Raw genomic sequence first — 13779 nt, 5'->3', positions numbered from 1 at the left:
TGTAAAACAAGGCAGGTATTTGTATTAATCTTGGTAACCAGGTGCTCGTGTCTTGTGATCATGCGGACACTCACCAGCTTCTTTAACCCCTGCGGGGGTAATGCGCAGTCACAGTGTATGCCACTGTGCGGCAATCCACAGGCTGTTTCTGGGTCACGGTGACGTTTTAGGCATAAGAGAAGAAAGAGGAGATTCCATAGCGTAAAACCATAAAACACTCTTTATTGAACGCAGATGACAGAATGGTACTCACATTTAGCAGTTTATAATAGGCAACCAAATATCATCAAAACAGGAGAGCGTCAGATTTAAGTTGGTGATCCTCTGGGAGATGATGCAAAAGCGTCAGAATAGGCCACGCCCTACGCGTTTCATCATAGGGACGTCAACACGCTCCAGTTGACGTCCCTATGATGAAACGCATAGGGCGTGGCCTATTTTGACGCTTTTGCATCATCTCCCAGAGGATCACCAACTTAAATCTGACGCTCTCCTGTTTTGATGACATTTGGTTGCCTATTATAAACTGCTTAAATGTGAGTACCATTCTGTCATCTGCGTTGAATAAAGAGTGTTTTATGGTTTTACGCTATGGAATCTCCTCTTTCTTCTCTTATGCCTAAAACGTCACCGTGACCCAGAAACAGCCTGTGGATTGCCGCACAGTGGCATACACTGTGACTGCGCATTACCCCCGCAGGGGTTAAAGAAGCTGCCTAAAACGTCACTGTGACCCAGAAACAGCCTGTGGATTGCCGCACAGTGACTGCGCATTACCCCCGCAGGGGTTAAAGAAGCTGGTGAGTGTGAGCATGATCACAAGACACAAGCACCTGGTCACCAAGATTAATACAAATACCTGCCTTGTTTTACAAAGATGTCAAGTTTTTCACTTAAACTGCACTGAGCACTAGTCACGATTTAACCTATGTAATTATTCAGCAATATTATGTTTGTCAATCACTATATGGGGTTTTTATGCGGATGGAATAGCTTTGGCTAAAGTCATTTTTTGATTTCATCCCCTGTTCCCCCATAGCAGCACCTACACACTCCAAAGGGGGTCACTTTGCTGTTTTATGTTTGGTTTTATTTTCGTTTAATTTTTTATTTGCAATTTTGGTTTATACTTTATATGTGACTTTACATATGGGATTTGGCTACACACGATTTACCAAGTATTTCTATGAATTAGGACTGTGCCACACCCACACACTAACCCTTCACTTACCTTCTGTTTTTTCCACCTTGGTGCATTTTTCCTGTGTTTAGAACAGTACCACAACAAAATTACATTTCTAAAGCAAGAATTGTCATTTAAAACTGATCACGGCTGTAATGAATTGTTGGGTCTTGGCAATATAGATAAAACTCGTTGAAAAAAAAGAGCATGGGATCCCCCCAGTCCATTACCAGGCACTTCGGGTCTGGTATGAATATTAAGGGAAACCCCGAACCAAAATTTTTTAAAAAAATGTGTGGGGGTCCCCCTAAAATCCATACCAGGCCCTTCAGGTCTGGTATGGATTTTAAGGAGAACCCTGCGACAACATTTTTAAAAAAATGGCATAGGGGTCCCCTCAAAAATGCATACCGGACCCTTATCTGAGCATGCAACCTGGCAGGCCGCAGGAAAAGAGGGGGGACGAGAGAGCGTGCCCTTCCTGAACCCTGCCAGGCCACATGCCCTCAACATGGGGAGGGTGCTTTGGGGTAGCCCCCAAAGCACCTTGTGCCCATGTTGATGGGGACAAGGATCTCATCCCCACAACCCTTGCCCAGTGCTTGTGAGGGTCTGTGGGCGGGGGGCTTATCAGAATCTGGAAGCCCCCTTTAATAAGGGGACCCCCAGATCCCGGCCTCCCCCCTGTGTGAATTTGTAACAGGGTACAAGTCCTCCTACCATTTCACAAAAAAAGTGTCAAAATGTTAAAAAAGACAAGAGACAGCTTGAGTCCTTTATTTAAAAAATAAAAAAATAAAAATGTCCCACGATGTCCATTCATCTTCTTCTATCACGCCGCCCGATCGACCGAAAAAGAAAAAAAAATCCGCAACCGATTCGCCTCCATGGGAAGCTCCCGTCATGTGACGCTTCTTTGCTGTGACAGCTCTTATATAACTGAGGGCAGGGCCACCCGGTGAGGTAACTGGGTGACCCCGTCCCCTCTGATGCCAGGGGGGCTTCCCCATGGCTTTGCCGTGGTGTCAGAGGGGGGTGGGGCCACACGGTTATGTAAACAGGTGACCCCACCCCCCTCTGAAGCCATAGGGAAGTCCCCGTGGCGGGGGAGCCTCCCATGGAGGCGGTTCATTCACGGCTTTTTTTTTTTCGGTCCGTCAGGCGGCATGATAGAAGAAGACGAATGGACATTGTGGGCCTTTTTTTTTTTTTAATAAATGACTTGTCCCAAGCTGTGTCTTGTCTTGTCTTTTCTTTTCTAGTCTTGTCTTTTTTACCATTTTGACACTTTTTTGTGAAATGGTAGGGGTACTTGTACCCCATTACCATTTCACACGGGGGAGGCCAGGATCTGGGGGTCCCCTTGTTAAAGGGGGCTTCCAGATTCCCATAAGCCCCCTGCCCGCAGACCCCCACGACCCCTCTTTTCCTGCGGCCTGCCAGGTTGCATGCTCGGATAAGGGTCTGGTATGGATTTTTGGGGGGGCCCCTACACCATTCTTTTTTAAATTTTGGCACGGGGTTCTCCTTAAAATAAGTTCTGGTATGGATTTTGGGGGAGACCCCTACGCCATTTAAAAAAAAAAAAATTGACGCAGGGTTCCCCTTAATTTCCATATCGGAACCGAAAGGGCATGGTATGGATTTTAGGGGGACAACCAAGCTATTTTTTTTTTAATTTTGGTTTGGGGTTCCACTTAATATTCATACCAGACCCAAAGGGCCTGGTAATGGACTGGGTGGGATCCCATGCTCTTTTTTTCAATGAGTTTCATTTATATTGCCGAGACCCGACAATTCATTCCAGCCGCAATCAGTTTTAAATGACAATTTTTCCTTTAGAAATGTCATTTTGCTGTGATAGTGTAAAAAGTGGGTGCTGCGCTGACCTGATATAATAAAGGGATCTCAAACCCTATAACAGTGTAAAATCAATATATAGAAACTGTGGGATCATGTGTAAATAAACGATAGTGGAAACTCATACGTCGTATCTATTTAAAAAATACACACAGTGTGTAATCTATAAAACACTAGCCCGTGCTATAATCATCAACATGTGTTAAATGTGGCAACGCTAAACATGCAGGGAACAGACATAATCAATCCTCTTGCATGCATAGCAGCATGTGCAAAAACTTAAAGTGCTATTGTGCTGATGTGTAAACCAAAAAATACATACAAACTCTTCTATAAATACATCTATCTGTGCAAACGAACACTGTGGAATTGCAGAGACCTAACAAACAATTCCTTCTGCAATACCAAAAATGACGTATATAATATTACATATAGTGCAAATGAGCAAAATTGTGCAAACAACACAGAGAGTGCAAAATAAGTATGTGGCGTAAATGTAGATCACTTCGCAGACCCTATCGCCACTGATACAGACGGAGATTGATGAGCTCGCCGCTCGTAGGAGATGTATGCATTGTGCATTTACTTCATGTGAGTACATGCATTTTTCCTTGTCAAAAGAAGTTTATTGAGTATACAATGTTATAAAGATACATAAAGTAAGTTTACAAGGATCTATAAAGTAAGCTCATTGTTTTACAGTAGGGTTTCTATAGGTAAATATAATGAAATTTCAAATATTAAACATTGGGTTTACGTAAACCTAAATTAAAGATATATATCATTTCCTTAGTTACTTTTGTAGGTATTTAAATGATTTATACCTACTATACATATTGTTTACAAGTAGAGTGTATATAGGTCAAATAAATTCTGATAATGAGCTTTAATCGTAAGGTGGAGAAAAGGAAAGAAAAAGAAGAAAAAGGGTTGAAAGGTAGAGGTATGGTCTACAAGGTTGTCCCGCCCGTCAGTTTATTATTCTTTTTAGTTCTCTTTGAAGCCTTAGAATGGGTGTCTCTGTAAGTCATTTAATCTGTTACCATGGCAACAGGACAGAGTCATTGAAGTTTGACAGGAACTGTTGTTTTATCCAAGGATGCCAAAGTTTTTCAAATTTTGGAATTTGATTTTGATCGATGGCTACCATCTTAGCATGGGACATTGTATTATTCATTCTGTGAATTGTTTCTGCTAGTACCAATGTAGGAGATTTCCATGCCTTGGCCACTGTTTGTTTTGCAGCCATTATTAGTTGGATCATAAGTTTGAATTGAGAGAGTGTTAACCATTCCGGTTTTAGATTAAGTAAAGTTAAATATGGATCTGGTTGTATTATTTTTTTAAATATTTTAGATGCAATCACGAAGACTTCCTTCCAGAAGGTTTGGATTACTGGGCACTAGGGATGAGCCGAACACCCCCCGGTTCGGTTCGCACCAGAACCCGCGAACGGACCGAAAGTTCGCACGAACGTTAGAACCCCATTGACGTCTATGGGACTCGAACGTTCGAAATCAAAAGTGCTCATTTTAAAGGCTAATTTGCATGGTATTGTCCTAAAAAGGGTTTGGGGACCCGGGTCCTACCCCAGGGGACATGTATCAATGCAAAAAAAAGTTTTAAAAAAGGAAGTTTTTTCGGGAGCAGTGATTTTAATGATGCTTAAAGTAAAAAAAAAAAAGTGAAATATTCCTTTAAATATCGTACCTGGGGGGTGTCTATAGTATGCCTGTAAAGTGACGCGTGTTTCCCATGTTTAGAACAGTCCCTGCACCAAATGTCATTTTTAAAGGAAAAAATCTCATTTAAAACTGCTTGCGGGTTTAATGTCATGTCGGGTCATGGCAATATGGATGAAAATCAGTGAGACAAACGGCATGGGTACCCCCCAGTCCATTACCAGTCCCTTTGGGTCTTGTATGGATATTAAGGGGAACCCCGCACCCAAATTAAAATAAGGAAAGGTGTGGGGCCACCAGGCCCTATATACTCTGAACAGCAGTATACAGGCGGTGCAAACAAGACAGGGACTGTAGGTTTGTTGTTAAGTAGAATCTGTTTGTAATTTTGAACATTTTTAACGTGTTTAGCTCCAGCCAAAAAATCTTTTCTAAGCTTTTTGGAAAACATAGGGAAGGGTTATCACCCCTGTGACATTTGTTTTGCTGTCTTTCCTCCTCTTCAGAAGATTTCACCTCACTTTTTTGTCCCAATGAAAAATGTTTTTTGAAAATTTGGGTTTTTTTGTGGAACAAGGATTGGAAAGCATCAGTGGAAAGGAGAACTTGTTTTCCCATATTAACTCTTACAGGAGAGAATTTCCCTTCCTAGGGGTAGATTTCATCTCACTTCCTGTTGTCTCCTTCCGTTTGCAAGTAGGAGTCGTTTGTAAGTTAGATGTTTGAAAGTAGGGTCCTGCCCTATATACTCAGCAGAAATTTGGGCCTTAGGTGTTGCTGTGGCCACAACACTGTAAGCCCTCACAGGGCCCTGCTGTGAAATATTAGATCAAGAATTGTAATTACATGCCCCTGTTGAACAGGAGCTGAAAAATTAGGCCTTAGGCACTGGTGCTGGTGCCACAACACTGCAACCCCTCACAGACACTCTAGTTGGAACGCAGGAACGAGCCCTGCTGCAAATTATTGCTTCAAAAATTGTAATTACACGCCCCTGTTAGACAGGGGCAGAAAAATTGGGCCTTAGGCACTGGTGCTGGTGCCACAACACTGCAACCCCTCACAGACACTCTAGTTGGAACGCAGGAACGAGCCCTGCTGCAAAGTATTGCATCAAAAATTGTAATTACACGCCCCTGTTAGACAGGGGCAGAAAAATTGGGCCTTAGGCACTGGTGCTGGTGCCACAACACTGCAACCCCTCACAGACACTCTAGTTGGAACGCAGGAACGAGCCCTGCTGCAAAGTATTGCATCAAAAATTGTAATTACACGCCCCTGTTAGACAGGGGCAGAAAAATTGGGCCCTAGGCACTGGTGCTGGTGCCACAACACTGCAACCCCTCACAGACACTCTAGTTGGAATGCAGGAACGAGCCCTGCTGCAAAGTATTACATCAAAAATTGTAATTACACGCCACTGTTAAACAGGGGCTGAAAAATTGTGTCTTAGGCACTGGTGGTGGCGCCCAGAACCAAAAATGTTCTTACAAGCTATCAGCGTGATGATTGAGGAGGAAGAGGATAATTACTCAGGGATAGTCACTCAGCATCAGCATAGGCAGTCTTTGAAGGGATCTGAGATTTCAAAAAAAATTATTCGGTTACATCAGCATCAGGTGCTTGGTAGCTGGTGGTGATCCAAGACTCATTCATTTTTATGAAGGTCAGCCGATCGACCGAGTCGGTGGACAGACGCACCCTGTGATCGGTTACCACGCCTCCAGCAGCACTGAATGTGCGTTCCGAAAGAACGCTGGATGCAGGACAGGCCAGTAGCTCAATTGCATACTGTGCAAGCTCTGGCCAGTGATCCATCCTCAAGACCCAGTAACCCAGAGGATTTTCGGTGGGAAAGGTGTCCAAGTCTGATCTTGCCCCTAGGTATTCCTGCACCATGTAAAACAGACGCTGGCGATGGTTGCTGGAACCGATCATACCTTGGGGCTGCGGACCAAAAAATTGTCTGAACGCATCGGTCAGACGGTCACCTTCTCCACCGCTCCTTCTTTGACTGACCGAAGCCTCAGCAACACGTTGTCCAGAAACAGGAGTTTGTAACCTCCCAGTCTCTGGGAACGCGTTGCACAGACCTTTCTGCAAGGCCTCCCGAAGATGTTTCATCCTCTGCTCCCTCTGCGATGGCAAGATAAGGTCCGCAACCTTACCCTTGTAACGTGGATCAAGGAGGGTTGCCAGCCAGTATTGGTCCTTCTCCTTGATACCACGAATACGAGGATCCTTACGCAGGCTTTGCAGGATCAGGGAGGCCATGCAGCGTAGGTTTGCTGAGGCATTCGGTCCGGAGTCCTCTGGGTCACTAAGAACGACATGGTCCGCAGCCACCTCCTCCCAGCCACGTACAAGTCCATGTGTTTCTTGGGACTGATCCCTTAAAGACTGCTGCTGATGCTGAGTGCCAGGCTCCACCTCCATACTGACACAATCTTCCTCCTCCTCCTCTTCCTCCTCGTCCTCTTCCTGTGTGATCGGCGGGCACGCAGGAACACTGTCTGGATAAAGGGGGCCTTGAGAGCTAAGGAAGTCCTCCTCTTCCTGCCTCTGTTCTGCCTCAAGTGCCCTGTCCATTATTCCACGCAGCGTGTGCTCCAACAGGTGGACAAGGGGGACAGTGTCACTGATGCATGCACTGTCACTGCTCACCATCCTCGTGGCCTCCTCGAATGGTGACAGGACAGTGCATGCATCCCTGATCATGGCCCACTGGCGTGGGGAAAAAAACCAAGCTCCCCTGACCCTGTCCTGGTGCCATAGTCGCACAGGTACTCATTGATGGCCCTCTGCTGCGTGTGCAGCCGCTGCAGCATGGCCAACGTTGAGTTCCACCTGGTGGGCATGTCACAGATTAGGCGGTTCTTGGGCAGGTTAAACTCCTTTTGGAGGTCCGTCAGCCGAGCACTGGCATTATATGACCGGCGGAAATGCACACAGACTTTCCTGGCCTGCCTCAGGACATCCTGTAAGCCCGGGTACCTGCCCAAGAACCGCTGCACCACCAAGTTAAGGACGTGAGCCAAACAGGGCACATGGGTCATTTGTCCCTGTCGGAGGGCAGAGAGGAGGTTGGTGCCATTGTCGCAAACCACCATTCCTGCCTTAAGTTGGCGTGGCGTCAACCACCTCTGAACCTGCCCCTGCAGAGCTGACAGAACCTCTGCCCCAGTGTGGCTCCTGTCCCCCAAGCACACCAGCTCAAGCACCGCATGGCATCTTTTGGCCTGCGTACTTGCGTAGCCCCTTGAACGCCTACGGAGCACCGCTGGTTCCGAGGAAGAGGCCATGGAGGAAGAAGAAGAGGATGGGGTGGAGGAGAGAGGTGTGTCACAATCAGCATTTTGGAGGCGTGGTGGCGGAACAACCTCCAACACTACTGCACCTTGTCCTGCATCCTTCCCAGCTGCCAGCAGAGTCACCCAATGCGCCGTGAAACTTAGGTAACGTCCCTGTCCATGCCTGCTGGACCATGAGTCAGCGGTAATATGCACCTTACCGCTGACCGCCCTGTCCAGCGAGGCATGGACATTGCCTTCCACATGCCGGTAGAGAGCCGGAATCGCCTTCCGTGAGAAAAAGTGGCGTTTGGGTACCTGCCACTGAGGAACCGCACATTCCACAAACTCACGGAAGGGGGCAGAGTCTACCAACTGAAAAGGCAGCAGTTGAAGTGCTAGCAATTTTGCCAAGCTAGCATTCAACCGCTGGGCATGTGGATGGCTGGGAGCAAACTTCTTTCGGCGGTGCAGCAGCTGGGGCAGGGAAATTTGCCTGGTACAATCTGACGTCGGTGTACCAAAAGCAGATTGCCCACAAGTACTTGGCTGTGACACACCTAATTCTACACCTTCATTCCTCTCACTGCAGGTCTCAGAGAGGACTGAAGGTCTAGTGGGGTTGGAAATCTCAGCTGATGAGGAGCAAGGAGAGATCCTCTTTGTTCTTTGGTGTGGGTCTTTTAGATACGCTTGCCAACGAACTGCATGGCAGGTCAACATATGTCTGGTCAAGCATGTGGTACCCAAGCGGGAGATATTTTGGCCACGCGAGATACGCTTGAGACATATGTTGCAAATAGCAGCGGTGCGATCTGATGCACTCGTCTCAAAAAAGGCCCACACCAAAGAACTTTTTGAATAACGCGCAGAGACTGCAGCGCCCTGCACATGTGGAGCTTTGGGGTGTGATGCAGTCAATGTGCTGCCCTTAGGCTGGCCCCTGGAGGGCATCCTGCCTCGTTGGTGATGTGCTGCCGCCTCCTCCTCCTCCTCCTCTCTCCTATCAGGCACCCACGTTGAGTCAGTGACCTCATCATCCCCTCCCTCCTCATCACTGGAGCAAACCTGGCAGTATGCTGCAGCAGGGGGAGCATGACTGCCAGATTGCTGTCCTTCTTGGGCACCCCCTCTGTCCGCGCTCATGTTACTGCCTTCATCGAGCTCAGTATCGTCATCAGAGCCTTCCAAACGCTGGGCATCCTCCTGGAGCATGTACCCAACACTGTGGTCAAACAGTTCGAGGGAATCCTCATGAGGACATGGTGGAGCTAGGGAAGGAGTCACTGATGACATTGAGCTGAGGGAAGAGGCCGCTGCTTTGCCAGACAAAGCACCCTGGGCATGGGTGAGAGAGGATGAGGAGGATGAGGACGGCTTGGTCATCCACTCGACCAAGTCTTCCGCATGTTGCGGCTCAACATGGCCAGCTGCCGAAAAAAAGGCCAAGCGTGTCCCATGGCCACGTGCTGATGAGGATGCACCGTCTCCACGACCAGCACTAGACACAGAGCCTGCTTGCCCTCTCTTATTGGCTTGTGACTGTCTGCCTCTCCTTCTTGGCCTTCCAGACATACTAATGGCCTGTAGCTGCACTAAGCTGGGATAGAACACCTGTAATTTTCTTCAAGTAGCTTTATATACTGTAACCAGACAAGCCTGCCTGTCAGTAGGAAGATAACAGGAACGGATCTAGCTGAACACTGTGAGCAGGACGCACTGTACTAAATGTAAATAGTCTAGCTGCCTGACCGTGGTACTAATAGGATCAAATAGAACACCTGTAATTTTCTTCAGGTAGCTTTATATACTGTAACCAGACAAGCCTGCCTGTCAGTAGGAAGATAACAGGAACGGATCTAGCTGTACACTGTGAGCAGGACGCACTGTACTAAATGTAAATAGTCTAGCTGCCTGACCGTGGTACTAATAGGATCAAATAGAACACCTGTAATTTTCTTCAGGTAGCTTTATATACTGTAACCAGACAAGCCTGCCTGTCAGTAGGAAGATAACAGGAACGGATCTAGCTGAACACTGTGAGCAGGACGCACTGTACTAAATGTAAATAGTCTAGCTGCCTGACCGTGGTACTAATAGGATCAAATAGAACACCTGTAATTTTCTTCAGGTAGCTTTATATACTGTAACCAGACAAGCCTGCCGGTCAGTAGGAATTTAACAGGAACGGATCTAGCTGAACACTGTGAGCAGGACGCACTGCACTAAATGTAAATAGCAGGAACGGATCTAGCTGAACACTGTGAGCAGGACGCACTGCACTAAATGTAAATAGTCTAGAAGATAACAGGAACGGATCTAGCTGAACACTGTGAGCAGGACGCACTGCACTAAATGTAAATAGTCTAGAAGATAACAGGAACGGATCTAGCTGAACACTGTGAGCAGGACGCACTGCACTAAATGTAAATAGCAGGAACGGATCTAGCTGAACACTGTGAGCAGGACGCACTGCACTAAATGTAAATAGTCTAGAAGATAACAGGAACGGATCTAGCTGAACACTGTGAGCAGGACGCACTGCACTAAATGTAAATAGCAGGAACGGATCTAGCTGAACACTGTGAGCAGGACGCACTGCACTAAATGTAAATAGCAGGAACGGATCTAGCTGAACACTGTGAGCAGGACGCACTGCACTAAATGTAAATAGCAGGAACGGATCTAGCTGAACACTGTGAGCAGGACGCACTGCACTAAATGTAAATAGCAGGAACGGATCTAGCTGAACACTGTGAGCAGGACGCACTGCACTAAATGTAAATAGCAGGAACGGATCTAGCTGAACACTGTGAGCAGGACGCACTGCACTAAATGTAAATAGCAGGAACGGATCTAGCTGAACACTGTGAGCAGGACGCACTGCACTAAATGTAAATAGCAGGAACGGATCTAGCTGAACACTGTGAGCAGGACGCACTGCACTAAATGTAAATAGCAGGAACGAATCTAGCTGAACACTGTGAGTAGGACGCACTGCACTAAATGTAAATTGCAGGAACGGATCTAGCTGAACACTGTGAGCAGGACGCACTGCACTAAATGTAAATAGTCTAGAAGATAACAGGAACGGATCTAGCTGAACACTGTGAGCAGGACGCACTGCACTAAATGTAAATAGCAGGAACGGATCTAGCTGAACACTGTGAGCAGGACGCACTGCATTAAATGTAAATAGTCTAGATAGAAGATAACAGGAACGGATCTAGCTAAACTGAATACAGTGTATATATATATATGCAACACCTGGGATGCATATATATACACAATACACTGTAAGTGCAGCTAACTGACTGACTGTTCTGCCTAATCTATCTAACTCAAATCAAATGACACTGTCTCTCTCTCTCTCTATCTCTCAGCACACCGGAACACACACTACACAGGGCCGCCGTGCAGGCGGCCTTATATAGTGTGGGGTGTGTACTAAATCCCCTGAGCCATAATTGGCCAAAGCCACCCTGGCTTTGGCCAATTACAGCTCTCTCTACTGACAGCGCTGTGATTGGCCAAGCATGCGGGTCATAGTGCATGCTTGGCCAATCATCAGCCAGCAATGCACTGCGATGCCGCAGTGAATTATGGGCCGTGACGCGCCACACGAATTTAGCGCGAACGGCCCATAACGTTCGCAATTCGGCGAACGATCGAACAGCCGATGTTCGAGTCGAACATGGGTTCGACTCGAACACGAAGCTCATCCCTACTGGGCACGTCCACCATATGTGTAAATATGTGCCTATTTCTGGGCATCCTCGAAAACAAAGAGCTGAGGTATTAGGTGAATATTTTGCCACTCTAGCGGGTACAAGGTACCAGCGAGTTAGGACTTTATAATTTGTCTCCAGTGCTAAGATGTTGGGTGAAGATGACTTAGATGTGAGCCATATGTTAGACCAGTCCGTGTCTTCTAAAGTTCGTCCCAGGTCCTCCTCCCACCTCTGAACGTAAGAGGGTCTATTAAGATTTGCTACTCCATATAATTGATTATAAAGTGATAAAATTGTACCTTTAGCAAATGGATCTTTTGTACAGATTGATTCAAAAATGGATAATTGGGATAATGGTGTATCCCCTTTAGGAATGGTGTATAGAAATTTTTGATTTGGAGATATCTAAATATCTCAGAGTTTGGTAGATCATATTTTTCTCTAAGCGATGGGAATGAAAGGAATGATTTAGATGCTATGAAGTCATTTAGTGTCTGAATGCCTGATGTTGTCCAAGCTTTAAAAGAATTTGGGTAGATCCATGCCGGATAAAAGGCCGGATTTCTGATAAAAGAAAGGAGAGGATTGTGTGGAGATTGTAACTGATATTTGGTTTTTAGTTTATCCCAGAGAGATAAGAAGTGTTTAGTTATGGGATTATGAATTTTAAAGCGGTCTTTAGGATCAAGCCATAATAAATTTGATATTAATAGAGGGTCATTTTCTGAAGCCTCTATAAATACCCATAATGGGATTTCCTGTTTTGCATGGTATTTGGACAGACTGGCCAAATGTGCTGCTCTGTAGTAGTTAGTAAAATTAGGGTATCCCAGGCCTCCTTTATTTTTGGGAAGATGTAGTGTGTGTATAGGTATACGTGGTTTAGAAGAGCCCCATATAAACGAAGTTGCTCTTTTTTGTACTATTCTCAAAAAATAGGAAGGAATTGGAATAGGGAGGACTCTGAATAGATAAAGCAATTTGGGTAGAATAGTCATTTTGATTGCATTAATCTTCCCTATCCAGGATAAAGGAAGTTGCGACCATTGTTTTATTAGATTTGTGATCTGTCTTAATACAGGAGGATAATTGGTTGAGAATAAGTCAGAATGAGATGCTGTTAAATGAATTCCAAGATATGGGATTGATTTTTCTGCCCATGTGAATGGGAGTGCAGCCCTAGCCGGGATCAATTCCATGTTTGTGAGTGAAATATTAAGCATTAGGCATTTCTTAGGATTAATCATAAGGCCGGATAGGGCTGCAAATCCATCAAGAGCTGGTATTAAGTTAGGACCAGAGACCTGTGGTGATGATAGAAAAAGTAATATATCGTCTGCAAATATACATAATTTGTGTGTAATACCTCCTACTTCAATGCCAGTTATAGTTTGGTTTATTCTGATGTATTGGGCCATGGGTTCGAGTATAAGGGCAAATAATAAGGGAGATAATGGGCAACCCTGTCGGGTACCTCTTTCGATATTAAAGGCTTCAGATTTGTATCCAGCATATTTTATATAGGCTTTGGGTTTATTATATAATGCTTTGATCCATGTTAAAAAGTGGGGTCCAAAACCCCATTTTTGCAATGAATATTGCATATATTGCCAGGATACTGTGTCAAATGCCCTCTTAATATCGAGAGATAGAAAACATAAAGGGATTTTCCGTTTTTTAGCAATATGTGCCAATAACACTGCCCTGCGTATATTATCGCCTGCCTGTCTATTTGGCATGAAGCCTACTTGATCTCTATGTATTAATTTTCCTATAATGCTATTAAGGCGTTTTGCTATTATTTTTGCTAATAATTTAATATCGAGGTTTAACAGAGAGATAGGCCGATAATTCACACAGGAAGTATCATCAGAAAGGGGTTTTGGGATCATACAAACAATTGCCATTAGTGTTTCTTGCCGAAAAGAATGTCCATCTAGAAGTTTGTTAAACGTTTCAGTGAGAATGGGAGAGAGTATTTCTGAGAATGTTTTATAGTATAAAGCCGAGTAGCCGTCTGGGCCTGGTCTTTT

Source organism: Aquarana catesbeiana, linkage group LG08 (genome assembly GCF_042186555.1).
Source record: "Aquarana catesbeiana isolate 2022-GZ linkage group LG08, ASM4218655v1, whole genome shotgun sequence".
In the NCBI taxonomy this organism is placed as follows: Eukaryota; Metazoa; Chordata; class Amphibia; order Anura; family Ranidae; genus Aquarana; species Aquarana catesbeiana.
The sequence above is the reverse complement of the archived record's forward strand: the minus strand, read 5'-3'. Positions refer to the sequence as shown.